Source organism: Protopterus annectens, chromosome 5.part0, assembly GCF_019279795.1.
Source record: "Protopterus annectens isolate FY-2018-M chromosome 5.part0, PAN1.0, whole genome shotgun sequence".
In the NCBI taxonomy this organism is placed as follows: Eukaryota; Metazoa; Chordata; order Ceratodontiformes; family Protopteridae; genus Protopterus; species Protopterus annectens.
The window spans coordinates 1,422,920,501-1,422,948,282 of NC_056735.1; the positions used below are offsets into that span (position 1 = coordinate 1,422,920,501).

Consider the following 27,782-nt stretch of genomic DNA (forward strand, 5'->3'; position numbering starts at 1 on the left):
CCTGTGGATCTGTCATATTTCTGCTTAGGTTGTCTGCCAGCGTGTTTTCCTTGCCTGGCAGGAACTGTGCTTGAAGTTGGATTTGTAATTCCAGAGCCATGTTCCAAAGAGACATGGCTAGCCTGCATAGGGGATATGAATGGGTTCCTCCCTGTCTGTTTATGTACCACATCACTGTGTTGGTTGTCTGTCCTTATCAATAGCTGGCCTGGCTGCAGTAGGTCTTTGAAAACCATAATAGAATTTATTACTGCTAGCATTTCCTTTTGATTGATGTGTAGGTGCTTTTCTTTTTGGGACCATTTGCACTGAATGCACCAATCTGTCATGTGCGACCCCCCGGCGTAATCCGAGGCGTCTGTTGTGATGACTTGATTTGCTTGAGGCTTGCAGAATGGGAGACCTATGTTTCTTTGGCATGCTTGAGCCCACCACAGAAATTCCTTTTGAAGACATGGAATCAGTGGTATAATTGTTTCCAAACTGTGGCTGTGTTGAGACCATAAGTTTTTTAGGTACCATTGAAGTTTCCTCATATGCAGCTTTGCACATGGGATTAGCAGGATGCAAGAAGCCATGAATCCCAGAGCCTGCAGGATTTTCCTTGCAGTCAGCCTGGTGAAGGTTGCCAGTGTTCTGAAGTATTGAGTTAGTTGCCCTTGTTTCTCTGGCATAAGGTAGGCCATCTGGGTGTTTGTATTCAAGCTGGCACCCAGGAAAATTATTGTTTGAGAGGGTATTAGTCTTGATTTCTTTTTGTTGACTGTGTATCCCAGAGAATTCAACAACATTATTACAAACGCCAGGTTTTTCAGAAGTATGTGTTTGCTGTCCACTTGGATCAGGCAGTCGTCCAAATATGGGTATATTTGTATCCCTTGAAGTCTGCAGAAGGCAATTACTGATGCCAGGCATTTCGTGAACACTCTGGGCGCAGTAGATAAGCCAAAGGGCAATGCAGAGAATTATTAATGGGTTGAACCTGCAAGAAATCGGAGGTATCTTCTGCAATCTTGTCTGATTGGGACATGCAGGTATGCCTCCTTGAGGTCCAATGTTACCAGCCAAGACTCCTTGCCCAGCATGGGAAGAAGCTGCTGTAATGTGAGCATCTTGAATTTTGGTACGAGTAAATGTGTTTAGGATGGATAGGTCCAAAATAGGTCTCCAATCTTTGCCCTTCCTTGGTACCAGGAATAGTCTGGAATAAAAACCTTGACCCTGTTCTTGTGCAGGTACCTCGAATAACTTTCATGTCCATGAGATCTGAAATTTGTTTTTGTGCCTCTGCCCTTTGATTGTGTGGCAGGTTTGGCATGCCTCTCATTTTTGGAAGGGTGTGAAAGTGGAATCTGTAGCCCCTGTCTATAATGTTCAGGATCCATTTGTCTTTTGTGACAATATGCCAATTTTTCGAAAATAATGCCAGTTTTCCGCCTAAAGGTGCTGCCATTTGAGCCTTGCTTGGTATGCAAAGGGGAAAGTCATTGGTTCTGCTTTCTGAATGGCTGTGAACTATACTCACCACCTCTTGGTGTAGGTGCTTGCCATTGTCTGCCTCTAAATGATCCTTGAGATTGCCCTCTACCCCTCGGGTGCCTGTATCTACCTCTGAGGTCTGTCCATGGCTGGAAAGGACCAATTTTTTGAAGGCCAATTTCTACTGAAACGTGGAGGTTGTACCTGTAGGAAATCTTTCACTGTTTGCATTGATTTTGCCTTTTCCTCCATTTTCTTTAATACCTCCTCAGCTTTAACACCAAACAATACATCTTTTTGAAGAGGTGCATCTAGTAATTTAGCTTTGACATGATCTGGTAAGGTTTGCTCTTTGTGAGCCAAGCATGTCTACGTATGACTGATCCTGTAACAGCAGCTCTACATGAAGCCTCTAAAGCATCAAAACCACATTGCAAGGTATGTTTACCCACTTGCTCTGCACTATGCAACAAATTCTGCAACTCCTTCAAGTCCGGTTGTTCAGGTTGTGACATTTTGCTTTTGAACTGAGATAAAGTACAGTTTTGTACCTACCATAAATGTAGATGTCCGAACAGGATAGCATCTGCAGTCCTAACAAATGGGTTGTCCTGTTGTCAGGCAGCCCTTCGGTCGGCCGGATTCCAAAGTCTGGGTCTGGCCTCGGCTGGTGTCGCACTTCACCCGACGTCATCTCTGCTGGTCTTCGGGTATAAAGGCATCAGCCGGCGCCATTTTCCTCAGTGTTTCTTGCCCCAGATGCCAGTTGCCCTCTTGGAAGGCTAAATTTTGGGTAAATGCCAATGTTTCCAAAAAGGTAGAAGGCAAACACAAAAAATAAGCATGTATGTACATATATACAAACAAATACACCATAAGAGATCCCCCCCAGCTAGCTATTAGGAGGGTAAATACCCTAGGAGTACCACAGAGGGGAAGGAGGGTGGGTAATCCTGACTGCAGATGCTATCCTGTTCGGACATCTACATTTATGGTAGGTACAAAACTGTACTATGTCCTTCAAGGATGCACCTGCAGTCCTAACAAATGGGTAGAATACCATAGCCAAACTAGGGGAGGAGGAAGAAGAATTATGGTGTAGTTAGGATCCCTTGCAAAACAGCAGTGGCAAACCCTGCTCGGGATCTAGAGTATAGAGGCAAGTTATAATGCTTGGCAAATGTATGCACGGAGGTCCAAGTAGCCGCCTCAATAATGTCCTTGGTAGCCACTCCTCGTAAGAAAGCTGTGGTAGTGGCTGTAGCCCTTGTAGAATGAGGCCTTATGTTCTGTGGAATTTGCTTTCCATGGTAGGAGTAACAGAATCTTATGCAATTTCCTATCCACTTGGAGATTGTCTGTTTGGAAATTGCTTTTCCTTCCCTTCCTGTTGCATAAGCTACTAGAAGCTGGTCAGTTTTTCTATTGCCCTTGGTTCTGTCCAGGTAGTAGCGCAACTGTCTATGTACATCCAAGGTATGCAGCAGTCTTTCCCCCCTGTTCTGTGGATTGGGAAAGAAGGTAGGTAGGTGGATTGCCTGGTTTAGAGACACTCTGGATACCACCTTAGGCATAAATGTAGGATTAGTTCTCATGGACACTATCTTGATGGAAGATTAGGAAGGGTTGTACTGCCATTAAGGCCTGTAGTTCCGAAACCCTTCTTGCTGAAGTAATTGCCAGTAGGAAAGCAGTTTTCCAGGATAGGTGTTGAAGATCTGCTGTTGCTGCTGGTTCGAATGGAGGGAGTGTCAATTTTTCTAGCACAAAGTTCAAGTCCCATGCTGGTAATGGTGGTTTCCTAGGAGGTTTTACATTCTTGATTCCTCTGAGGAACTGCCTGAGTAGAGGATGTGAGAAGACAGGGGGATCAAAGCTGTATTCTGCAGAAATTGCTGATGCATGTATCTTGATGGAGGAATAGGACAGGCCTGTATGGAGAAGCTCTGCCAAATACTCCAGGATGTTGGCAATATCTATCTTTGACGCATCTTTTCCTCTTTCAGTACTCCAAATGACAGACCTTTTCCATTTTCCTGCATAGTTCCTTCTTGTTGAAGGTCTGCGGGCCTCAAGGATAATGTCTTTAACCCTTTGGGATAAATCTGGGTTAGGTTGCTCTTATGTAATGTTCCAGGCAGTCAGTTGCAGAGTTTTCAGGTTTGGATGCATGATGTTGTAGTCGCTCTGAGTTAACATCAAAGGAATCAGGGGTAGTGTCCACGTTTCCCCCCGAGACATGCTCCTCAGCAATGGTTACCAATGTTGTCTTGGCCAATTTGGAGCTATCAGAATTATCCTTGGACGTTCCTCTTTGATTTTCAGTAGTACCTTGTGCATCAAAGGAAGAGGTGGAAATGCATATGCTGTCAGGCCTTTCCAACTGAAGGATAGAGAGTCCACCTTCCAAGCAAGTGGGTGGTATGTCCTTGTGCAGAATTTCTTGAGCTGGTGATTGAGCGGGGATGCAAATAGGTCTATTTGTGACATTCCCCATTTCTTTGTGATGGCCTTGAAGATGTCCGGGTGTAGCATCCATTCGTGAGCATCCGAGGTAGTTCTGCTTAACATGTCTGCTAGGATGTTTTCTTTTCCCGGTACAAATACTGCCTGTAACTGAATGTTGTAGTTCAGAGCCATATTCCATAGGTCCAGAGCCATTCGGCATAGGGGGTATGAATGAGTGCCTCCCTGTTTGTTGATGTACCACATGACTGTGGTGTTGTCGGTCCTTATCATTAATTGGCCTTCTTTGAGGAATGGTCTGAAATTCTGGATTGCTAGTTTTACTGCCAGCATTTCTTTTTGATTTATGTGCAGGTGCAGCTGATCTGGAGTCCATAATCCTTGAATGCATTTGTCCAGCATGTGGGCCCCCCAACCTAGGTCTGAGGCGTCCGTTGTGATGGTTTGGCTTGCTTGAATGTTGTGGAAGGCCAAACCTGGGTTTGACTGGCATGCTTGAGCCCACCATAGGAACTCTTGTTTCAGGCATGGGATTAGTGGTATTTCGGTTTCTAAGCTGTGCCTGTGTTGAGACCATAAATTCTTTAGGTACCACTGTAGCTTTCTCATATGCAGTCTGGCATGGGGGACCAGGATTATGCATGATGCCATGAAGCCCAAGGCCTGCAGTACTTTCCTTACTGTTAGTTTGTTCTGCTTTGTTAATGCCAAGAAGTAAAGAGGGAGTTGTCCTTGTTTTTCTGCAGTTAGGAATGCCATCTGTTTTACTGTGTCCAATTCTGCACCCAAGAAAAGCGTTTGGGATGGTATCAGTCTTGACTTTTTTAAATTGACTGTGTATCCCAGGGCTTGTAGTAAGCAAGTGACTCTTTGTAAGTCTTGTGTCAGCTTGCTTTTGTTGTCCGCTTGTATCAGGCAGTCGTCCAGGTATGGATAAATTTGGATTCCCTGTAGCCTGCAATGAGCGATTACTGATGTCAGGCATTTCGTGAATACTCTGGGCGCAGTAGATAAGCCAAAGGGCAATGCTGAGAATTGATAATGCTCTGATCCTGCAAGAAATCTGAGGTATCTTCTGCAATTTGGTCGTATGGGGACGTGCAGGTATGCCTCCTTGAGATCTAGAGTTACCAGCCAACACTCCTTGCCCAGCATGGGAAGAAGTTGCTGTAGGGTCAGCATTTTGAATTTTGGAACAATGATGAATGTGTTTAAAGCGGACAGGTCGAGAATAGGTCTCCAACTTTTCTCTTTTCTTGGTACTAGGAAGAGTCTGGAGTAAAATCTTTTGCCCTGTTCTGTAGGTGGAACCCTTTCCACAGCTCTCATCTTTATTAATTGAGCTATCTGTTTTAGAGCTTCTGTTTTTTGATTTGGTGGTAGGTTTGGCATTCCTCTTTTTACTGGTAAGGTGTGGAAATGAAACCTGTAGCCTTGGTCTATAGTTTGCAAAATCCACTTGTCTCTTGTGATGTAGTGCCAATTTTTTGAAAATAAGGCTAACTTTCCGCCTAAGGGTGCTGCTATTTGTTCCCTGGTAGGCGGTGTCAGAGCCAAGTCACTGTGATTGTCCTGTTGCAGTGGCAGTGGTTGTGTCTGTGCCTCGTTGGTTATTGCCTTGCCACTGGTGTCCTCTGTAGGCACCTCCTCTGGATTGATTTCTGCCTCTGGAACGTCTATTCCTGCCTCTCTGAGATTTAGAGGAGTCTGGAAAGGACCAATTTTTGGAAGGCCAGTTCCTGCTAAACCTTAGGGGCTGAACCTGTAAGAAATCTTTAACTGTTTGTACAGATTTTGCCTTCTCTTCCATTTTCTTCATTACTTGTTGGGCAGGAGAACCAAATAGACTGACCTTATCCATAGGAGCATCTAATAGCTTTGCTTTAACATGATCCGGCAAGACCTGTTCTTTCAACCATGCATGCCTTCTTATAACTCTGCCAGTCATGGCTGATCTAAATGAAGCCTCCAGTGCATCATAGCTACATTTTAAAGAATGGTTACTAACCTGCTGAATGTTATTCACCATTTCTAAAACATATTTCTTATCTAAGGAATCATCAGAGGACAGTTTCTTAGTTAACTGATCAAGCATAAACTCTTGGTATTGGATCATATGAAACTGACAGTTCAAAGCTCTAGCTGAGAGAGTAGCAGAGGTGTATACTTTTTACCCCATCTCTAAGGACCTGGATTCCCTTTCAGAAGGGGGAGGGTTTTCGCTGAGGGGGAAGCTACTGCCTTAGGCCCCTGGGAGATAGTCTCAGGATCTGCAAGGGAGCCTTGTATAAGTGGTGATGAGTGTCCGGTACCCTGTAAAACCTATCGGGCTTGGCAGGGGCTGGAGGTAAAGTATCAGGAGCAGTGCAAACATCATTAAATGCATCATCCACAACAGGAAGAACTGGAGGTATAGCTAAGGGCCTATGTTGCGGTAAGTGTAGAAAGGTCCTAAGCCTTTTCCTTGAATCTGAGAAATCTTGTCCCTGCCATTGGAATTGCTCTCTCATGGCATGTAAGGTTTCCCCAAAGGAAAATTCCTCTGGTGGAGAGGCAGAAGGTATAGATTCTTCAGCATCGGAATCTTCATAAGTAGAAAAAGGAGCCTCTGGATGGTCTGTATTGTCTGAATCATCAGAAGAGTCATCTGAGGACACTGGCTCAGGGGGTCTGCTCTAGGTCTCTTTTCTGGAGGTTGAGAGGCCCTGTCTGGGTGAGATTGGGATCCCCTTATTAAAGAGATGAGATCCTCTGCCAGAGTAAGCATTTGGGAACTGGAACTGGGCCTGTGAGAGGGGGGCTTAACAGGCACAGACTTAGCAGTTTTGGCTGCTTTAGCCCTGGCAAAGGCCTTAATAGACATGGCTGCAGGAGGCCTAGCAGCACCACGTGCTGGGGTAGAGACATCCAAAGGGATGGTGTCCGATAATTCTAGAGGAACCACATTAGTAGGCAAAACTTCAGAGGCCGATTCAACTAGGGTAGCAGGAGCCTCGGTAGTAGTCATGGATTCGGCTGAAGATTGACCCGTTTGCTCGGTTTCAGCCGAAACCGAGACACTCGCGGTTTGCTTAACCGTGGTTTCGGCCGAAACCGCGGACCGCGAATATCGGTCTTTTTCTTTGCGTTTCTTAATAATTTGAGAAGTCGGAGGATCCGACGGCATAATGTACGCAAAATCTGAGCCGAAAAACTGTTCAGCAAACTCCGACCGACGCCTAAGCGTTCGTCGGTTGAAAGAAGCACAGGCTAAACAGGCTGCTACGTCGTGGTCTGGGCCTAAACAAGGTAAGCAGTAAGAGTGGAAATCTTTATGAGGTATTTGTTTCCCACAAGTTAAACAGTTATTCACTTTTTCTGACATCGGCTGAGGCAAGAAAGAGTCCCCAACGGGTACTTAGCTTTAGAAGTCTTGAAGTAGTATTCGGTAGTAGTAATCTCTGGATCTGACCGACCGGCACTTGTGAACAGCTTCTGCTTCGGGCGCCACGCGGCAAGAAAGACTGAGGAAAATGGCGCCGGCTGATGCCTTTATACCCGAAGACCAGCAGAGATGATGTCGGGTGAAGTGCGACACCAGCCGAGGCCAGACCCAGACTTTGGAATCCGGCCGACCGAAGGGCTGCCTGACGACAGGACAACCCATTTGTTAGGACTGCAGATGCATCCTTGAAGGACATCAAAAACTGTTGATACTTTAACATATGGAACTGACAATTTAATGCCCTCATGGTTAAGGTGGCCGAGGTTTATACCTTTTTCCCCCACCTTTCTAAAGCTCTGGAATCAATCTCTGAAGGTAATGGATTTTTGGCAGTGGAGGCCTTAATTCCCTTGGGACCCTGTGAAATAGTTTCTGGGTCAGCCGCATGGCTTTTGTATAGGAATTGGTGTGAATCAGGAACCTGGTAATACCGGTCAGGCTTGACTGGAGCTGGAGGTAAAGAATCTGGGTTAAGGCTGGCCTCTGAATACACATCAGAGTCTGAGTAATCTTGGCCTTCCCAGTGGAAGTGTTCCCTCAAGGTATGCAAGGTTTCCCCAAAAGAGTAGTCCTCACGGGGGGGAGACAGAGGGAATGGACTCCTCTGCATCAGAATCTTCAAAAGGGGAGTATGAATGTTCCTGGTCTTCAGAATGTTCTGAAGTAATGGAGGCCTGGTCCGAGGAAGGGTATTCTTCCTCCACTCTGGGCCTTTTGTCCGAGGGGGGTTGAGAACCCCTGATAAGAGTAATCAAATCCTCAGCCATTTTGAGCATCTGCTTTTTAGGCATGGGGCCTTGAGAGGGGCCCTGTGGAGCTTGTCTTTTAGTATGCATGGCTGCTTTAGATTTAGTGAAAGCCTTAATGGAAAAAGAAGAAGGCCTGAAGACACCTTGAGAGGTGGCAGGCCTGTCTAAACTCTGAGTTTCCCCGCCAAGAGTGGCTTCGGTATCTGTAGTCGGGGTGTGGGCCGAAGAGCCTGCGACCTCGGGCACAGAAGACACCACTAATGAAGTGTCATCAGTAGTCAGGGGCTGCGTAGGCGCCTCGCTGAGAACTGGAGCACCTGTAGTCGGCTTTAGCGTGGTGTCGGTAGAAGTCGCGGACCTCTTACGTCAGTCCTCATCTTTGAGTCTTTTACTCAAAACTGGAGTCGGAGTATCTGACGACATAATGTAATTAAACTTTTTGCCAAAATAGTGTTGGGCGAACTCCGCCCGATGCTTAATAGTGCGTCTGTTGAATGTAGCACAAAAACGACAGGCCGAGAAGTCATGGTCTGGGCCTAAGCAAGGAATGCAGAGGGAATGGAAATCCTTATGCGGTATTTGCTTTCCACATGAAATGCAATTAACTTTGTCCGACATCGGTCTGAGGCAAGAAAAGTTTCCCCAACGGGGTACTTAGCTTTCAAGAAGACTTCGGTTGAAAAATATTCGTAATCTCAGGAGCTGGCCGACCGGCACTTGCGAACTGCTTCTGCTTCAGGCACCACGCGGCAAGAAAGACTGAAGAAAATGGCGTCGGCTGGTTCTTTTATACCCCTGTCACACTGATGTCAGGGAAGAAGCAACGACATCCGACGCCGGACCTAGACTTTGGAATTCGGCCGACCGAGGACCCGCCTCACGGCAGGAAAACCCATCTGTTATGACTGCAGCTGTATGCACGATGAACATGGAATGGATTCCTCTGCATCTGAATCCTCATAAGCAGATAGGGGTTGCATGTCTTCATATTCAGAAACCTCAGTCATCGGATTCCTGGTCAGGTAAAACTGCTGGGGACAAGTCTCTTTTTCTTTTGGAAGGGGTAGGCTGGCTTCCCCCTAATAAGCATAAGGTCTTCTGCCATTTTAAGCATTTGTGATTGAGGCATGGTAGCAGGTGCCTGAGCTTAGGTTGTCGTTTTTTTTAGGCGTAGTTCGGGTTCAGGCGCCTAGGCAGCGAGACATTTCCCTGTGGTACATTTGAGTGGGGACACATGGCTGAAGTAACCTTCAGCTGCAGAGAAATATGTCTGTTTGCAAATTCCCTGTAGGCAAAGAGAAGCATACACTGCCATGCCCACAGCTTTAATAACCAAATGCACAGGGGGAAAACAATGTCCATGGTCCCCAAGGGAACATGAGACAGCAGGCAACATGGCAGGCATCAGCAGCAGGCTGGCCAGAGGGCATGTCAGTGGCAGTAAAATTGCAGTGCACAATGGGCAGTGCCTTTATAATTAGAGTGTGTGGACCACTATCCCATTCACAGTGTCTAGGGAACATTACCTAAAATGCATACTGGAGCATAAATGTGACTACAGTAGCCTGCAGGATTTCCTCCATACTGTAGCACACTTCTACATATTGTAGTTATAAGTATGTACTGTACACTGAGCACAACACTCATTGCTTCTTCTGCCGCCATGCATTTGGCTATTAAAGCTGTGAGCGTGGCAGTGTGTGCTTCTCTTTGCCCACAGGGAATTTGCAAACAGCCATATTTCTCTGTAGCTGAATGTCACTTCAGCCATGTGTCCCCAGTCAAAAGTACCACAGGGAAATGTCTCGCTGCATAGGCGCCTGAACCCGCGTAGTTCATACCCTGGGCCTTAGAAACTCGGTAGTTTTAGAAAGAAATGAAGACACGAAAGAAGTCGTTTGTGTTAAGTATCGGTAGTGCGAAGAACTTCCTCGGAAGCCGGTGCCTGCTCATCGGCTCCAGACCCATCCAAGGCAGAGACATCCGCAGGATCCTTAGTCAAAGAAGAGTCTCATGGCATACCGGACTCCGAATGTGTCTCGGTAGCGGCCTGCGAATCCACAGAAACAGGCATCAGGGGCTGCGAAAGCACCTCACTGAGGACCGGCCAACTGGCGACTAGCTTAACGAAAGCGTCTGCAGTTTTGGATCTGTGCAGTCTCTGTCTTTATCTTTACGTTTTTTCGGAAGATCGATAGTCTGATAGCTTACCGAAGCCATTTCAGAATACAGAGATCGAGAGTGAAAATATTTAGCTAGTATACGGGCCCGACGACGTATAGCTCTGGCATTGAACAAAGCACAAAAGCAACAGCGAGGGACAACGTGGTCTGGGCTTAAAGAGGTGAAGCAGTAAGCATGGAAGTTTCAGTGTGGTATTTGCTTTCCACAGGCAAGACAACTGTTAACTTTTTATGACATTGGTTAGAGCAAGAATAAAGGATCCCCAATGGGGTACTTAGCTTTAGAAGACTTCACCTTCAATTTGGAGACAAAATTCAGGTAGCAGCCGACCGGCACTCGTGTGAACTGCTTTTGCTTCAGGCTCCTCTGCAAGAAAGACTAATGTAATGGCGTCGGCTGCCTGATTTTATACCACTGATGACCTGATGTCAGTCCTGGAGCGACAGCAACTGATGCAGAAATACTAAGCCTCTGGTATTCGGGCTGACTGAGGGCTACACCTGGCAGGATAACCCAAGTGTGATGACTGCAACAGTGAAACACGAAGCACATCTTACAGAGAGATTGTGTCTTGATGTATGGATGTCACTGTCCTGTTTTACTTAGCCCTCATTATGTCTTGTAGATCACAAGGAACCACCATGAACCACCATATATAAATAAGCAATTTATTTAGAAGAGAGAACAAGCGCTTTCACGCACTTTCCTAGTGCGCTTCATCAGGTTACATTGCAAAAGGCAAATCCTAATCTTTATATACAAAGTATACACCCTAATTAAACAATTAGATTAAGCAATTAAGCAAATTAGTGCACATTTAAAAGGCTAGTCATGCTTTAGGGCCATCAGAACTGTTAATACTTGTTCTAAAAACAACCAAGTTTAATTAAAATGTATATACATATAAACGCCTTGAATACAGGTCTTCAAAAGCCTAAATATTAATTTAAATATATAGTATATGTGCCCATAAAAATATATGTATATTAAGTTGAAACAACAATCAAGAAAAATTAATCTATACAGGGGACTATATAAGTATGTGAAAGAACATTTAAAAAACTCCATTTGCAACATGCACATTCAATGAAAAATAAAAGCAATGTCATAAAAATAAGATACTAAGAAACCTGTGGTCAAGATGCATAATAAATATGTTATCATCTATATTAAAATCAACAATGTATGTGTTAAGAAAAAATGTAAGAGATAACAAAGGAGAAGAAGATAAAAGGAAAAGGTAGTTGTGAAGGAAATAGACCAAAGAAAAGTGAGAAGGAAAAGAGGAGGGGGGAGGGAGGGGGAGAGGGGAGGAGGGGAGGGAAAGGGAGGGAGAAGGGGGGGAGGAAAAGGAAGGAAAGAAAAAGGAGAGGAGGGAGAAGTAAAGGTGTCATTAGAAAAGAGGGAATAGAAAAAACATTTGACAAATATATAAATATATACCTCTTCATATAAATGTACAATAATCAATAGATAACATTGTTAAAACAACTTTAATTATTTCGTAAAAGTGCAGGTCTGATGCTAAGGGCCAAATTCAAACCAGGTTCTATATGTGCCCTGAGGTTCAGAATCCATTTTAATTCATTCAATTCAAGAGCCCCTACAATGTCTCCTTCTCTTCTATTAGGATGCAACAACTGCAAAACCCTAAATTTGAAAATGTGTGATGGAAACTGTTGGCAGTGTCTAGCTAACACATTGGTGGTATTTCCTTTTCTTATATCATATACATGATTGTAAATGCGGTCCTTAAATCTACGTGCGGTCATACCCACGTAGTAGGCTCCGCAGCATTCACAAGTGGCCAAATAAATGACATTAGTCGTGTCACATGTGGCATAAAATTTCGGTTCAAAAACAACACCTAAATCTATAAGTTCAAACTTTTGAGCAGTGGAAATAAATTTACACACACATTTCCTGCAGGGAAAGGTACCTTGTCTATATCTCATCCTAATATCTAGGGGTTCAATTTTCACCTTCTCCCTACACAATAGCCTTTTGAGATTTACGCAATTACTATATCTAAAGCTTGGTCTATCCCCCACTATTCTAGCTAAGTCTTTATCCATGCTAAGTAACTTCCAATTCTTATAGATAATGTCTCTTATATATCTTATGTCATTTGTATATCTAATGTCATATTGAATTTTCCCTTTATTGTTTCCTGAATGGCTGCTGGAACGCCATTTCCTTTGTACTGGCCTGGATGTACCTATAGCATTATTTCTTTGGTTCGTAATTAGCTGAGATGGATATCCCCTATCAATGAAACATTTTTCCTGGAAGTCCATATAGTAACTCTCATCTTCTGGACTATTACACAGTCTAATTACCCTAGACATTTGATTTTTAACCACATTGGGAAATATATGTCTGGGATGCATACTCTCAAAATGGAGAATGCCATTCCTCCAACAAGGTTTTCTGTACAAGGAAGTTGTAATTTCATTCAAATCATTCTTGTTTATAGTGATGTCAAGAAAATTCACTATATTGGGGGAATATTCATATGTAAATTCTAGGAAAGTAGTAGTTGATCCCATAAAGTCTACAAAATCATCTAGTGATTCAACATCTCCATTCCAAAAAAGAAGGTCATCTACAAAACGTCTGTATAGGATGGCATTGGTTTTAAATCTTTCATCATTGAAAATGTGCATCTTTTCCCATTGATATACTGCTAGGTTAGCATAGGTGTTAGCACAGGGGGTGCGCCCATGGCCACCCCCCATGTTTGCCTATATATTCTGTCCTGAAACAGAAAAATATTATTGTTCAGTGTTATGTCCAAAAGAGTACAGACTGTCAGCTGGTCATTATTATCCAAGTTACTGAGTTCAGTCAAACAGCTCCTAACCGCATCAATGCCAAATTCATTAGGTATGCTAGTGAATAGACTCTTTATATCTAGCGTAACCATCAGCGTATCATGTCTTAAATTTTCAAGTAATGAAACATCTTTCAAATCTGTCAATAAGTTGAGGGAATTTTTCAAGACGGTAGGTATAGTATCAACTAAAGGGCCTATCTTCGACTGCAAACAGAGATGCATTCTCAGTGACCCAGAGCTTCCCAGACACTATGGGTCGTAAAGGCGGTGGATATACCCCTTTATGCATCTTGGGGAGTCCCTTAACAAGGGGAATCAATGGAGTCTCAATAGTTAAAAAATCATAAAGACATTTGTCAACACATCTAGTCATCAATAGATCATACATCGTATCATGCACATTTCTAATAATGGATCCTACTTCAGTTTTGCTTATTTGAGAATAGGCTATTTCATCATTTAGCATCTCATTCATTAAATCATTGTATAAGGCAGCATCCATTGCTACTACCCCCCCCCCTTTGTCTGCAGGTTTGAAAACCATATTATCATCATTACACAAAGACTCAAGACTACGTTTCTGTACAGCATTCAAATTAATGAAAAGACGCTTCTGTTTCTTTTCCTTGTAGTAGTGGTAGAAATCATATTCACAGGCACGTTGAAAACATTCAACGGGACCTGATATATGTGGTGTATAAGTACTTCTCCTTTTTAACGCTATTGAATTGAAAACAGCATCGTTGTTATCAGAGTCCTTATATAAGAGTTTAAGGGCTACCTTTCTTGTGAATTTACGAAGCATAATAAGGGTATCAGATAATTCACTCCCTCTGGAAGGGATAAAAGAAAGTCCCCTGTTCAATACGGAACATTCAACATCAGTGAACTCCCTAGAGGTCAAGTTGAAAAACAGAGTATTTAGTTCTTTTTTCTCCTGGATTCTCGTACTTCCCCTGACAGTTTGCGTTTGCCCCTTCCTCTGCTCGTTGAGCGTATCAACGCTCGATTCTTGTAGGGTAGAGGGAAGTTTAAAGAAGTCGCCACTTCTGATGTAATGTTCAAATTGTAGCTGTTAACTTTGGGTCTTGCTCCTGTTATATCAGATGTTTTCAGACACTGTTGATTACAAGGAAGTGAGGAGCCAGATAAGGTGGTATCCCCATCTGAATTTACATTGGTGGAAGTAATGTTACCAGAGAGATTATTCGGTAAATCAGGTACATTGGTCGTATTTGGTGTGCTAGGCTGAGCATTATCAATTTGCTCACAGTTCTCGTCTAAGACAGCTGTTTCATTAAATCTCGGCCACACAAAAATGCGGCCCAATTGAAAATCATTGCAGTCACGTTTGAGCTTCCTGAGTTTAATCTGCTCTAGTTTATTACTGTACATCATAAGCTGTCTCAACATGCTGTTTAATTTAGACATACAAAAGTCACTTTTAAAAAGCAATGTGATGTTTTTATGCTCACCTTCCACCTTTGTAATGAGTTCATCTTCAGTGGGTTGAAAGTAGTCGATAAGCAGCTGAATATATTTGTTTCCAAGGTCTATATTTAACTGTTGCCATCTCCGCAAGAGTTCAGGGTGAGCATCCCCATAACTCGGCATGCATAGGACGCGCATACCTCGTGGAATGACTTTGAAATGCAAACACGCCTCCAGATGCTTCCTCTGCCAAATAAGCCGGTACAGTTTGTAGAGGTCATTCTCCAATGTCCTGAGCGCCCCATAGAATTCTTGTAAATTTTCAGCATTAGAAACAGCAATATGTAGAGTATTACCTTTAACATCAAGGTTCAAAAGAGGATTGTCCTGCTGATGAAATAGTCCATTCCAGTCCTCGGCACAGCTTGTGCCTACAGGATTATAATCAGGCTCAATGTTGGGCATTTCCATCGTGTGTCGGTCAACCAGGTAAAGAATAATGAATGAATGCATTGAACAAAGCACAAAAGCAACAGCGAGGGACAACGTGGTCTGGGCTTAAAGAGGTGAAGCAGTAAGCATGGAAGTTTCAGTGTGGTATTTGCTTTCCACAGGCAAGACAACTGTTAACTTTTTATGACATTGGTTAGAGCAAGAATAAAGGATCCCCAATGGGGTACTTAGCTTTAGAAGACTTCACCTTCAATTTGGAGACAAAATTCAGGTAGCAGCCGACCGGCACTCGTGTGAACTGCTTTTGCTTCAGGCTCCTCTGCAAGAAAGACTGATGTAATGGCGTCGGCTGCCTGATTTTATACCACTGATGACCTGATGTCAGTCCTGGAGCGACAGCAACTGATGCAGAAATACTAAGCCTCTGGTATTCAGGCTGACTGAGGGCTACACCTGGCAGGATAACCCAAGTGTGATGACTGCAACAGTGAAACACGAAGCACATCTTACAGAGAGATTGTGTCTTGATGTATGGATGTCACTGTCCTGTTTTACTTAGCCCTCATTATGCCAATCATTGAATATAATGCCTCGTTTGGCATGTATCTGTCCAGATACATACAACTGGAATGCCCACAGATACCTTACTAAAAGAATACAAGCCTAACCAAAGTGTTCTACATGGACCAACTCAAAGCCCTGTCACTATACTTTGTATCCTACAGTCTGTTAAAAAGTGACCTGTGTCTGGCATACAAGGCATCCTCCAATCCATTACTGACAGATTTCATGCCCATCAGCAAGTCAAACAGCATCAGAAACACTCAGTCTAGGGATCTAAGCCTCTTCTGCAACATCAACAGAATTGTTTGGAGAGACAGTTATGTCTCAGAAGATATCGCTGTTGTGAAACACGGTCCCCCCATTCACATAAAACAAACTTAATCCCTGTCCATATTCAAGTGCAACTTACATCTATGGATGGGAAAGAGAAAATTTACCCAATGACTGCCTCCTGTACTACTAATGGACAGAGGCAGCTCTTAAACACTTTATCCCATGTGTGAATCCTCTCAAATGATCTATGGTATTATCACAAGTACCCTCATTAGGGGTAACTTATAATCATCGATCATGGGATGACCAAGGCTAAATTAGAACTAAATGGGATAGGTTATTCTGAGCACAGAAAAGGAAACTGGCTCAGCCTAAAATGGCACACAAGGACAGCCAGCCTAGTATTTACCTATAAACCTATCAGTACGACAAAATCTCTACCTTGTTTTTCAATAAGCTATCAGTTTATGGACTCTGCACATTGCCTTTTTTACTTTTATTTTTTGGCATAACAAAGACTATAGTTAAACTATATTATTCTATATGCCTGAAACGAAAATTATGTACTTACCATAACGACAGATTCACGTTATCTAATCTTTACCCAGTGCAAATGTGTGTGGTCAGATCCGATTGGATCCAACCTCAGCACCGACTAGGAAGACTTTGCTCCAGAGCTTCGACTCCTCCCCCTACCCACAGTCCTCTGCACTCCACCTTAACATCTTAGACCGAGTTTGCATTGTTTACATGAAGACATGACTAACAACAAACAGCATTCTATGAGAGTAAACAACATATCCCAAGGCCATAAGCCCAGTAAAATAAGCTCCTGAAAGAATTAATTATAATCCTACCCCAGTCCTCCAGGATGAGGGGATAATGTGGAGGGGGGGATCTTAAACTGGACGAAGAATAGACGACATGAATCTATCGTTATGGACTTTCATATCCAGTGTTGTCTATCTTTGCCCAATTCAACTGGACTTGGGTGGATTCATGAAAGAATATTCCAAAGAATGGTGGAGAAGTATGAATAAGATCTTGACTGTTCATCCTCCAATTTTCTAAGGAGAAATAAAAGTATGTAATGTTGACCCAAGTGGCTGCTGCACAGATGTCATCAATGGGAAGTCTGTTGGCAAATGCTGTGCATGTAGCTATTGCTCTAGCCAAATAAGCCCTTGGTTTGGATGACGGTGATAATCCTTTCTTTGTATACACAAAAGAAATACATTTCAAGAGCCAATGGGTTAAAATATCTTTGGAAATTGCTTTTTCCCATGTCTGTTTTGGGAAGGACACAAAATTAATCAAATTTTCTGAAGGGTCTTGTTCTGTATTAGTAAAAACATAACTGTCAATTAATGTCTGAAGTATGCAAGATGTACTCCCTTTTATTGGAGAACTTTGGGAAGAAAACTGGTAGACGAATAGACTGATTTAAGTTTGATTCAGATGCCACCAAAGGTAGGAAGGAAAAATCAGCCCTCAAAGTAACTAACATTATGAATATCAGATAGAGAGGTTTAGCAGATACAGCTTGCAATTCTAAAATTCTCTTGGCTGATGCAATTAGGTTCATAGGTTTATACTAGGCTATCTGCCCTAAGGCATTTATAAGCCTAGCCCAGAGTTTTTTGTGGCTTACGCCACCCCTTATGTTAAAAAATACTGTGACCATTAGTTTGTTGCGCCTCTGTCCAGCAGTGACACAGAGATGATTCCCGGGGTAAACCTACGATCTCCCATCAACCGGTCAAGATTTCTCTTGAACAGAGCCAGCGAGTTGCTCTGCCTCACATGGACCGGGATTTTATTCCACAACATAGGGAGTCTCTGGGTGACAAATCTATCCCTCCAGCATGTCCTATTTATATCCGTGCTATGGTTTAAGTCACTTGCTCTAGTGGATCTGGTAGATTTGGATTTTTTGGGGTGGAGCATGCCTATTAATTCTGGGTTGGACATGGCCTTGTATGTCAGGCACAGGTCACCTCTGACCAAACGGTATGCGACTGAATAGAGCTGGAGTTTCTTCAGTCTGGCAGCATATGACAGATTTTGGAGTCCCTTTATCCTTTTGGTGAGGAACTTTTGGGGTCTCTCCAATTGCTGCAGGTGTCGGGTGAGATATATCCCGAATGGGGCATTGTACTCGATCATTGGTCTGATAAGTCAAGAGTACAGGGGAACAATAACCTCACTTGATCTGGATGTGAATCCCTTCATGATCAGGTGGGCAATGTAGAAGGTTTTTCTAACCACTTTAGCAATGTGAGTGTCAAAAGAAAGGCCACTGTCAACCTGGGTCGCCAGGTCCCTGATAACCTCTTCTGTGCTTAGTGGATTGCCACCTATATGGTAGCTTGGGGTTACCTTGTTTTTCCCCGAAGGGTATGACTATTTTTTGGCATTTAACTTCAGGCCATGGCTCTGGCACCAGCTATCAGTTTCCGTGAGACCCCCTCTGAAGGATATCTGTGTCTGATGTACTTTCCACTACGGCTCCCAGTTTGCAGTCATCTGCAAACTTTGTCAGCCATAGTCATCCTATGTTAGCCTGTACTTCTGAGAAGTAGATGCCGAACAACAGGGGGCCAAGGACTGAGCCCTGTGGGACACCGCTTGTGACCGGCTTGGAGTCTGACATGACGCCAGCTACTCTAACCCTGTGATTTCTGTCCTTTAGCCAGTTTGCAACCCATCTTGTGACATATGGGTTTACATTTAAGCTGGTAAGTTTCTCTATAATACCCGAGTGGGGTATTGTGTTGAAAGCTTTTGCAAGGTCAAGGTAGGCTGTATGGACTGCCTTTCCCTCATCAATGGCCTTGGTGACTGTTTCGAAGAAGTCGACCAAGTTCAAAAGGCATGATCTGCCCTTGACAAAGCCAAACTGGGTCGGGACCAATGTCTGCAAGTCCCCTATGTCTTTGTTTAGGAGTTCCATTATGATCCTCTCCATAGCTTTGCAGACCAGGCTTGTTAAGCTTATGGGGTGGTAATTACCAGGGTCCGTAGAGGCACCGCCTTTGTGGAGTGGGACCACAGTTGCCATACGCCACTCCTTGGGCACGTATCCTGTGGTAAAGGCTAAGATTAAACAGCTGCCTTATGTGCGGGTTTAGTTCCTCATTGAGTTTGTGTAGCACACAGCCGGTGACACCATCCGGTCCCATTGATGCTGTGTGTTTAGCTTTAGAGAGAGCAGCTTTCACCTGCGCATTGGAGATGTCTGGGAGGCTGCACTCCGCTGGGATAGTTATCTCTCCTTTTGGGGAGGGGGGTGAAGTTTGCACTGAACCTGTCTGCCAGTATGTTGGCAATGTCTGTGGGTTCAGTGATTTTTGTATCATTTTGGACTAATTCTGAGCATATCTGGGAGTTTCCACCCAGGTTTCTAACATAGCTGAAGAAGGCCTTATGATTGTCTTTTGAATCTATGGCAAATTTTCTCTCAAAGTTGGCCTTGGATGATTTTATGAGTGCTCGTATTTTTTTACTAATAATGATCAAAGGTGTCTTCTCTTTTATGGATTTTGCTCTATCATGTAACAGCTTTCTCCTTTTATTGTACAGTTTGTTTATGGCTGGGGTCCACCAGACTGGACGTTTGCCCTTGGTGGAAAGAGTCTTGGTTTTATTAGGGATTGCCTGATCCATGCAGTCCTGGAGGTGTTCGTAGAAGGCATTTGTAAGGGCTTCCGCAGCTTGGGTTGTGGTTTCCACTGGCTCGGGGGCCTTGAAGGATACCACACCAGTCTTGAGTAGTGTGAAGTTTGCTTTAAAGAAGTTCTTCACTGTGGTCTTTTTTGTTTGGGGTAGGGGCGGGATGTGGATATCCAGTGAGATTAGTTTATGATCTGATCTCACCAATGAGGGATATACTTCCGGTGTGGAGCATTTTGTCCCCATGTCTGTGATGATGATATCTAGTATATTTTCTCCTCTTGTGGGAACGGTGACTAGTTGTTCCATGGCATTTGAATTTATGAACTCCAGGAACCTTTGGGCTAGAAAGTTTGGGCTTGAGTAATGTTCCCAGTCTATATTCGGGTAGTTGAAGTCACCCAATATAATGGTGTTTGGAGATACATTTATACCCTCCAGTGTCTTAAGGAAGGCTGTGTGGGGTTCCTGAGTTTGAGAGGGTGGCCTGTAGCATGCTACAAATTGTAGAGCAGTTTTGCCTATGGTTAATTGCACCTGGATGGTTTCCGATGCTTCGTGCGTTGCCACCAACCTGGAGGTGTGTGTATCCTTGATGAATATGGATACACCCCCTCCTTTTGTGGTGTGGTCCGGGTTTTGGGGCCGGAATGCATTATATGAGGTAAAACCTGATAGTGCTGGGGTGCTCTCAGGAGCCTTGAACCAGGTTTCAATCACAGCACAGACATCGATGTTCTCCATACTGAGAAGGGCCTCGAGTGCGTGCATTTTGAGATTTAGACTTCTGGCATTAAGCAGCATTACCCTTAGTTTCTTCCCATTTTTGTTTTCTAGGGTGGTAGGTTTAGAATTTGAGCCTTGCCTAAAAAAGGCACTATGGGGGTGGCAACAGCCTTAGCCAATATCCGGAATCCCAGGGGTGACAGGTGCAAGCCGTCCCTTGCGAAGCAGCGTGGCTTGTCAAGCATGTCATCCCAGGCAGACAGACACTGGATCCCCTTTGAATGACACCAGACATTAAGCCAATTGTTAAAGCTGATCATCTTGTCTCTATGTTGTGGCATCATTCTTGGTGAAGGAAGGATGCTGCTCAGGGTCAGGGTCATACCTGCCTGGGCTACATAATCAGAGAGCTCCTCTATGTCTCTTTTCATGTAGTCCAGGGAGGTACGTCTCAGGTCGTTTACACCAGCATGGACAATGACGGTGTCATATTTGTACTTGCTGTGGAGTGGCCCGAGTGCTTGTGTTATGTGGCGGATTCTAGCGCCCGATAGGCAGCTTACTGTGACCCTCTCCTTGTTCAGCCTGGTGAGTGGGACGTCAGTGTGTCTGACTATGGAGTCACCTATGACAAGTATGTTTGGTGTTGTATTTGGCCTTAAGGGCTGTGACTGCTTTGCACACTGATTTTGTGTTTTATGTGTTGCCTGTGGTGTGTCATGAGGTGGCGGTTGCTTGGGTGTCTGCTTTGGAGGCCTCTGCTGTTTAGGTAAATTTTTGCTCAGAGCCTCCGAGTATGTCTTTGTGTGTTTATGTGTTTGATTCATTGTTGTGATAGCTTTATGTGAGACTGGTTTTGTGGTGTGTGTAGTTGCCTTCTCCTTCTGTCTGGTCTTGCCAGTCCTGAGTTGAGAGAGCTCAGCCTCCAGTTTGGCTAAATAGCTGCATCTCTCGCAAGTATTTGTGTTATGTGGGAGGAGGAGAGGGTTGTCTGTGTACATGAGGCAATTGTAACATTGCCTCAATATCCCAGATTCACCAACTGGACAGGAGAGGACGCCAGCATCTGGCCCTTCGACATGCTAGAGAAATTAAGAAGTTTGGGGTGTAATTGAATGAGAGAGGACTTAGTAAGGAAGTGGGTACTCCTGCGGGGGGGGTTCGCTAGTGAGGGACTTTGTATAATACAGAAGTGCTAAGCCTGAAAAGAAGATGCTTTTAAGACAAGTGCTGAGCTTTTTTTTTTTTTTTTTGGAAAAAAAAAAAAAAAAGCTTTTTAGGAACAAGTGCTGCGCTTTTTAGTTAAGGGATACACTGTTTAGATTACTAGTAGGGAAGTTCTAAGGGAAAAAATGAAGAACAGACTTTATGGAGCCAGAAAAAGTTTAACCTTGTTAAACCGGCGCTGCCCGATGCTGCTCTAGTGGCAACTCCGCGCTAAATCACGTTAAAGCATGCTTGATAGCAGGGGCTGGAAGGAGCCAGGAATTGACCCAATACGGCCAATAAAACTACAGTTTCAAGTCAGTAACCACTCCCACGGGGGGCAGGGGAGCTGCTCAATGTTTTTCACTGCCACTGATCAACAGAGAGACTTTCCTTTATCCCAAGCAAAAATGGCTTCACAGAAACTTACAAACAGTTCAGGAACAGCAAGCCTGTAACTGAACTTTTTTAAATCTCAGAAAAGTGGGAAAAAAGCAAGAATTTTTTTGTTTTTTCAGAGATAGCAGAGGTTCACAAGTAATATCAAGTTATAACAGTGCAGTAAATGACCCCACACAAGAGTGCTAGGTCAAAGACAGAAAATATGCAAGTTTTGAGAAAAAACGATTTTAAAATTAAGTGCAAACAGGAAATTCAGTAAACAGCTTTTGGTTGTGCTCTAAATACAGCTACTAATGCAGAAATCAAGTTTAACTAGCCAGAAAATGCTCAAACTAGGCAACTATGCAGAAAAACTTAGCAAATAAACAGAGAAAAAATACTTAAAATCTCAAAAGTGGCTCCCTTCTTCTCTCAGCGTTTTCTCCTCTTGGTGGGTGCTTCACCAACAGCCAACAAGCCTGAAAAGACGCCAAACCCATGAGGCAACTAGGTTTTGAGAGAGGAAGATGAAGGAGTTTTGGAAATGACCCCTACTGGTCAATAAAACTACAGTTTCAAGTCAGTAACCACTCCCACGGGGGGCAGGGGAGCTGCTCAATGTTTTTCACTGCCACTGATCAACAGAGAGACTTTCCTTTAGCCCAAGCAAAAATGGCCTCACAGAAACTTACAAACAGTTCAGGAACAGCAAGCCTGTAACTGAACTTTTTTAAATCTCAGAAGTGTGGGAAAAAAGCAAGATTTTTTTTTGTTTTTGTTTTTTCAGAGATAGCAGAGGTTCACAAGTAATATCAAGTTATAACAGTGCAGGTCACAACAGATGTAGTACTCCACCAAAAACAAATCGAAAATCCGTGTGAACAGACCACAATATTTTTAATCACAAAAATAAAAATAAAAGCAATTTAACAATTTAAACAGAATTAGCGCTTTCGTCTGCCATATGCAGACTTCATCAGAATAATGAATGTACGGTGCCTCTTGTTTTTATACAGTTTTTTTAAAAAGTTAATTGATAAATGAACAAATAATTGAACCTGGAAATTAGGTAACAATTGCATAATTAGAACAGTTTCATATGGTGTTTTAAAGCAAACGCTAAAATTAAATGGGTATATACCATATAAAGTATTTTGTTTTTAAAATAAAACAGAAAATGTCCAATGAAATGACATTATAAAGTGCTGTATGCCTGTTCTTTTAATAATGTTCTAAGTTTAATGTTGGTTTAATAAAATGAAATAAATATGATTTAAATGTGCTTTTTGTTGTATATGTTGTGTTGAACACCTGAGGTGAATGTAAGCTGTGAAAATATATGTATTGTGCTTGTAATAAATATAAACTTTTTTTAAAAAAACAATGTAAACTATACACTTTAAAAATACATACATAGTTCAATAAAAACATTCTATGTTATACGTTGAAAAAGCATCTTTCAGGTTAAATGTTAAGAAATATTTGAACAGTTTTTTTTGTTCTAAAAGATGTTATTGGTTAAAAATCTTACTGTGCCTTTAAATAATAAAAAGTTGAATAATAGAAATTTTTTTTATGTATATAAAAACTTTTTTGTTTTTTTGTTAATCATATATACAAATGTTTTTATTCAAATTCAGTATATATATATATAATTAATAATCTTTTTTAATATCAAATTTCATTATTCTGATGAAGTCTGCATATGGCAGACGAAAGCGCTAATTCTGTTTAAATTGTTAAATTGCTTTTATTTTTATTTTTGTGATTAAAAATATTGTGGTCTGTTCACACGGATTTTCGATTTAAATTCAGTAAACAGCTTTTGGTTGTGCTCTAAATACAGCTACTAATGCAGAACTCAAGTTTAACAAGCCAGAAAATGCTCAAACTAGGCAACTATGCAGAAAAACTTAGCAAATAAACAGAGAAAAAATACTTAAAATCTCAAAAGTGGCTCCCTTCTTCTCTCCGCGTTTTCTCCTCTTGGTGGGTGCTTCACCAACAGCCAACAAGCCTGAAAAGACGCCAAACCCACGAGGCAACTAGGTTTTAAGAGAGGAAGATGAAGGAGTTTTGGAAATGACCCCTACTGGTCAATAAAACTACAGTTTCAAGTCAGTAACCACTCCCACGGGGAGCTGTTCAATGTTTTTCACTGCCACTGATCAACAGAGAGACTTTCCTTTAGCCCAAGCAAAAATGGCCTCACAGAAACTTACAAACAGTTCAGGAACAGCAAGCCTGTAACTGAACTTTTTTAAATCTCAGAAAAGTGGGAAAAAAGCAAGATTTTTTTTTTTGTTTTTTTTTCAGAGATAGCAGAGGTTCACAAGTAATATCAAGTTATAACAGTGCAGTAAATGACCCCACACAAGAGTGCTAGGTCAAAGACAGAAAATATGCAAGTTTTGAGAAAAAACGATTTTAAAATTAAGTGCAAACAGGAAATTCAGTAAACAGCTTTTGGTTGTGCTCTAAATACAGCTACCATGAAAATAGCTACCAGGAAAATATTTTCCAAGAGAAAAATTTGATATTTCCTGTTGCTGCTGGTTTAAAGGGTGATTGAGTCAATGACTGTCGCGTAATAGTAACATTTCAAGGAGGCATCAGATATCTAATAGGCTGTCTGAGAAAGGAGGTCTCTTTAGAAAAGCTTTTCAAAATTTTAAGAGAAGCTATAGAGGAACTGTTAATGCCTGTATGGAAAGTGGAAATGGCCGCTAATTGTACTTTGATGGTGGTGCAGCTGGAGCCAGCGTGAAACAATTCTGAAAGGAATTGTAAGATGGTAGAAACCAAAGCTGAAAATGGAAATGCACCTCTAGAATTAGCCATTATGGAAAATATTTTCCATTTACTGTGGTAGACTTTAGCAGTAGTAACTTTTTGCAAAGTTATCAGACCGTGGACCTCTGCAGGGGACAGCCTGGCATCTCTGGCTATTCTTAAAAATGGAGGAACCAAGCGGTCAGTTTCATGGACTTCTGATTGGGATGAGGCAAACTGAAGGATGAGACAGAAGATCTGGAAAATGGTCCAGCATCCAGGAAGGATGAACTTAGTAGAGGCCACAGGAAGGGGAACCACTTTTGTTGAGGCCAAAGGGGGCGATGAGGATTACTCTGGCTTTGTAAATCCTTGCTTTTGTTTGTTCATTAGTGGAAGGGCAGGAAAGGCATACAGGAGTCCATAGGCCAATAATGGACAAGAGCACCTCTTGTTGGGATCAGGGTGAAGTAAGTTCTTTATTTGTTGTTGAGCTAGGATGCAAAAAGACTGCAATAACTGTATCCAGAGATTGAAAATCACCACCTTTACTACTGAGTTTAGGGACCAGTCATCAGATTAGATCTGCTCAGTCTGTCTACTAGCACAGTGGAATTCCCTGGTATGTGTCTTTCTATTAGAAAATGATATGAATACATCACCCAATGCCATACCTTCATGGCCTCCCTGCATACTAGATAGGAACGTGCTCCCCCTTGCTTGTTTAGGTACCAAACTACTGACATTGTCCATCAGGATGTCTATAATACCTCTGGGGAGAATATCGTGAAGGGCCTGCAACACTAGCAGGACCACTTTCTTCTCCAGAATGTTGTGAAGATTAGCCTCTGTGTCCAGAAACCTTGAACAGTCTTTCTCTTGAAATGTCCCCCCAACTAAGAGGGAAGCATCTGTGGTCATCACAGAGATCCCTCACAAAGGGAAGGCCTTCTGTGAGAGAAGGGGATGTTATCCACCATGAAATGTGACTTCAGCAAACTGCAGTGATCTTTACCTTTGTATGGAGTGGGTAATAGTTCTGAGACCACTGAACAGCTAGTGTCCACTAAAGAACTCATGTGTAATCTTGCTAAGGGTACCAGTAGTATAGTGGATGCCATTAGGCCTAGCATCCGAAGTACTAATCTTGCTGTGGGAGAAAGATGGTTTTGTAGTGCTGAGGTTGACATCCAGATGGAAAGCACTTTGCAAAGGGGTAGGCTAACCATTTGAGAGAATGTATCTAGAAGTCATCCAATGAACTCTAGTTTTTGAGTAGGGATGAGTTGACTTTTTCTAACTGATGGTGATACCAAGTCTCTGAAGTAACTGAAGCAAGATATCTCTGTGTAGAAACATTAGACTTGAGGTAGCTGTTAGGAGCCAATCATCTAGATATGGGAAGACCTGGATCCCCAGCAGATGAAGTTGTGCTGCTACTACTGCCATTATCTTGGTGAATTCCCCAGGGCTGGGTGAGACCGAAGGGCAGAACTCTGAACTGATGACAGGCTCCCAACCAAAGTGTAGAAATCTCCTTGAACGTCTCGCTACCTTTATGTTTGAGTAGAGATGTACCGCGCACATCCCAAGTGACCTTCCTCAATAGAGGCTAAATGGACTGAACTGTGACCATCCAGAATTTTGTCTGTTATATGAGCTGGTTTAGATAGCTTAGGTCTAAAATGGGCCTGAGGTACCCTGTCTTCTTTAGAACTAAAAAAATCTTGAGTAGACTCCAGATCCTTATTGGTCTTAGTGATCAGCTGGCTGACCGTTTCTAGTGACTTTGAAATTTCTTCTACTACTAGTTTCTGCGGACTTGGCGGGACATCGAGAAAGTACAGTTGTGTACACTTACCATAAATGTAGATGTTAGAGTGTATTCACTGTTGCAGCCATTACATTTACGTAATCTGCTGGCAAGTTGCTCTCAGTCGGCCTGAATAACAAAGTCCTGGGTCCTGTGTTGGTTGCCGTCGGTTGCTGTCTCCTCTTCCATGACGTCAGGGGTATAAAACATGCAGCTGATGCCATTTTAATCAGTTTTTCTTGCCCCAGATGTCAGATGCCCCCCAAATGGGGAGTAAAAAAAAAAAAAAATATATATATATATATATATATATATATATATATATATATATATATATTATATATATATATATATATATATATATATATATATACACATATACATACAACCATAAATATATAAATGCACTTTAGAACATATATAATTTACCTTCAACTAAAAGCAAATACACCACAAAGGCTTTTGAACATAGTGAAGGAAAGGTATAGAAAGGGTGCTGGCGGGCGGGTAATCCGGACTGCAACAGTGAATACATTTGAACATCTACATTTATGGTAAGTGTACACAACTGTATCATGTTCTTCGTGTTTCACTTTTGCAGTCATTATATTTGGGTAGAATCCCAAAGCTTTGGATGGGAGGATGGAACTAAACAGCATTAGGAGCAGCTATAAGGCCCTGCAAGACTGCAGTGACAAAGCCTGCCCTGGATTTAGAAAAGAGATGTAAATGGTAATGCTTTGTGAACGTATGAACTGAGCTCCAAGTAGCAGCTTCTAGAATGACTCTGGTAGGGACCCCTCTGAAAACAGCTGCTGAAGTAGAGGCAGCCCTGGTGGAATGGCATCTGATCCCCTTGCGCACAGGTTTACCATGGTGCAAGTAGCAGAAACGAATGCAATGGCTTATCCATTTAGAAATAGTCTGCTTTGATATAGCCTTCCCCTTTGATCCTGCAGTAAATGTCACCAGTAGTTGCTCAGACTGAGAGATTTTGTCCTGTTTAAGTAGAATCTTAGTTGACTGTGTACATCCAATGAATGCAGAATCTGCTCCCCCTTGTTCTGCGGATTTATAAAAAAAGTTGGCAGGTGAATGGTCTTGTTAAGAGCTACACTGGATACCACCTTAGGCATAAAAGAAGGATTGGTCCTGAGGGCCACCCTGTCTGGGTAAAATATAATAAAAGGTTCCACTGCCATGAGAGCCTGTAGTTCTGAAACCCTTCTAGCTGAAGTGACTGCCAAAAGAAAGGCAGTCTTCAAAGAAAGAAATTTTATATCCGCAGTAGCT

General features: G+C 42.7%; 1 protein-coding gene across 1 annotated transcript in view; it reads right to left on the reverse strand.

Moving 5' to 3' along the window:
* Positions 1-27,782, reverse strand: part of TM9SF2 (transmembrane 9 superfamily member 2) — a 1,342,976-nt gene that overhangs the window by 457,977 nt on the left and 857,217 nt on the right. The window lies entirely within an intron of this gene.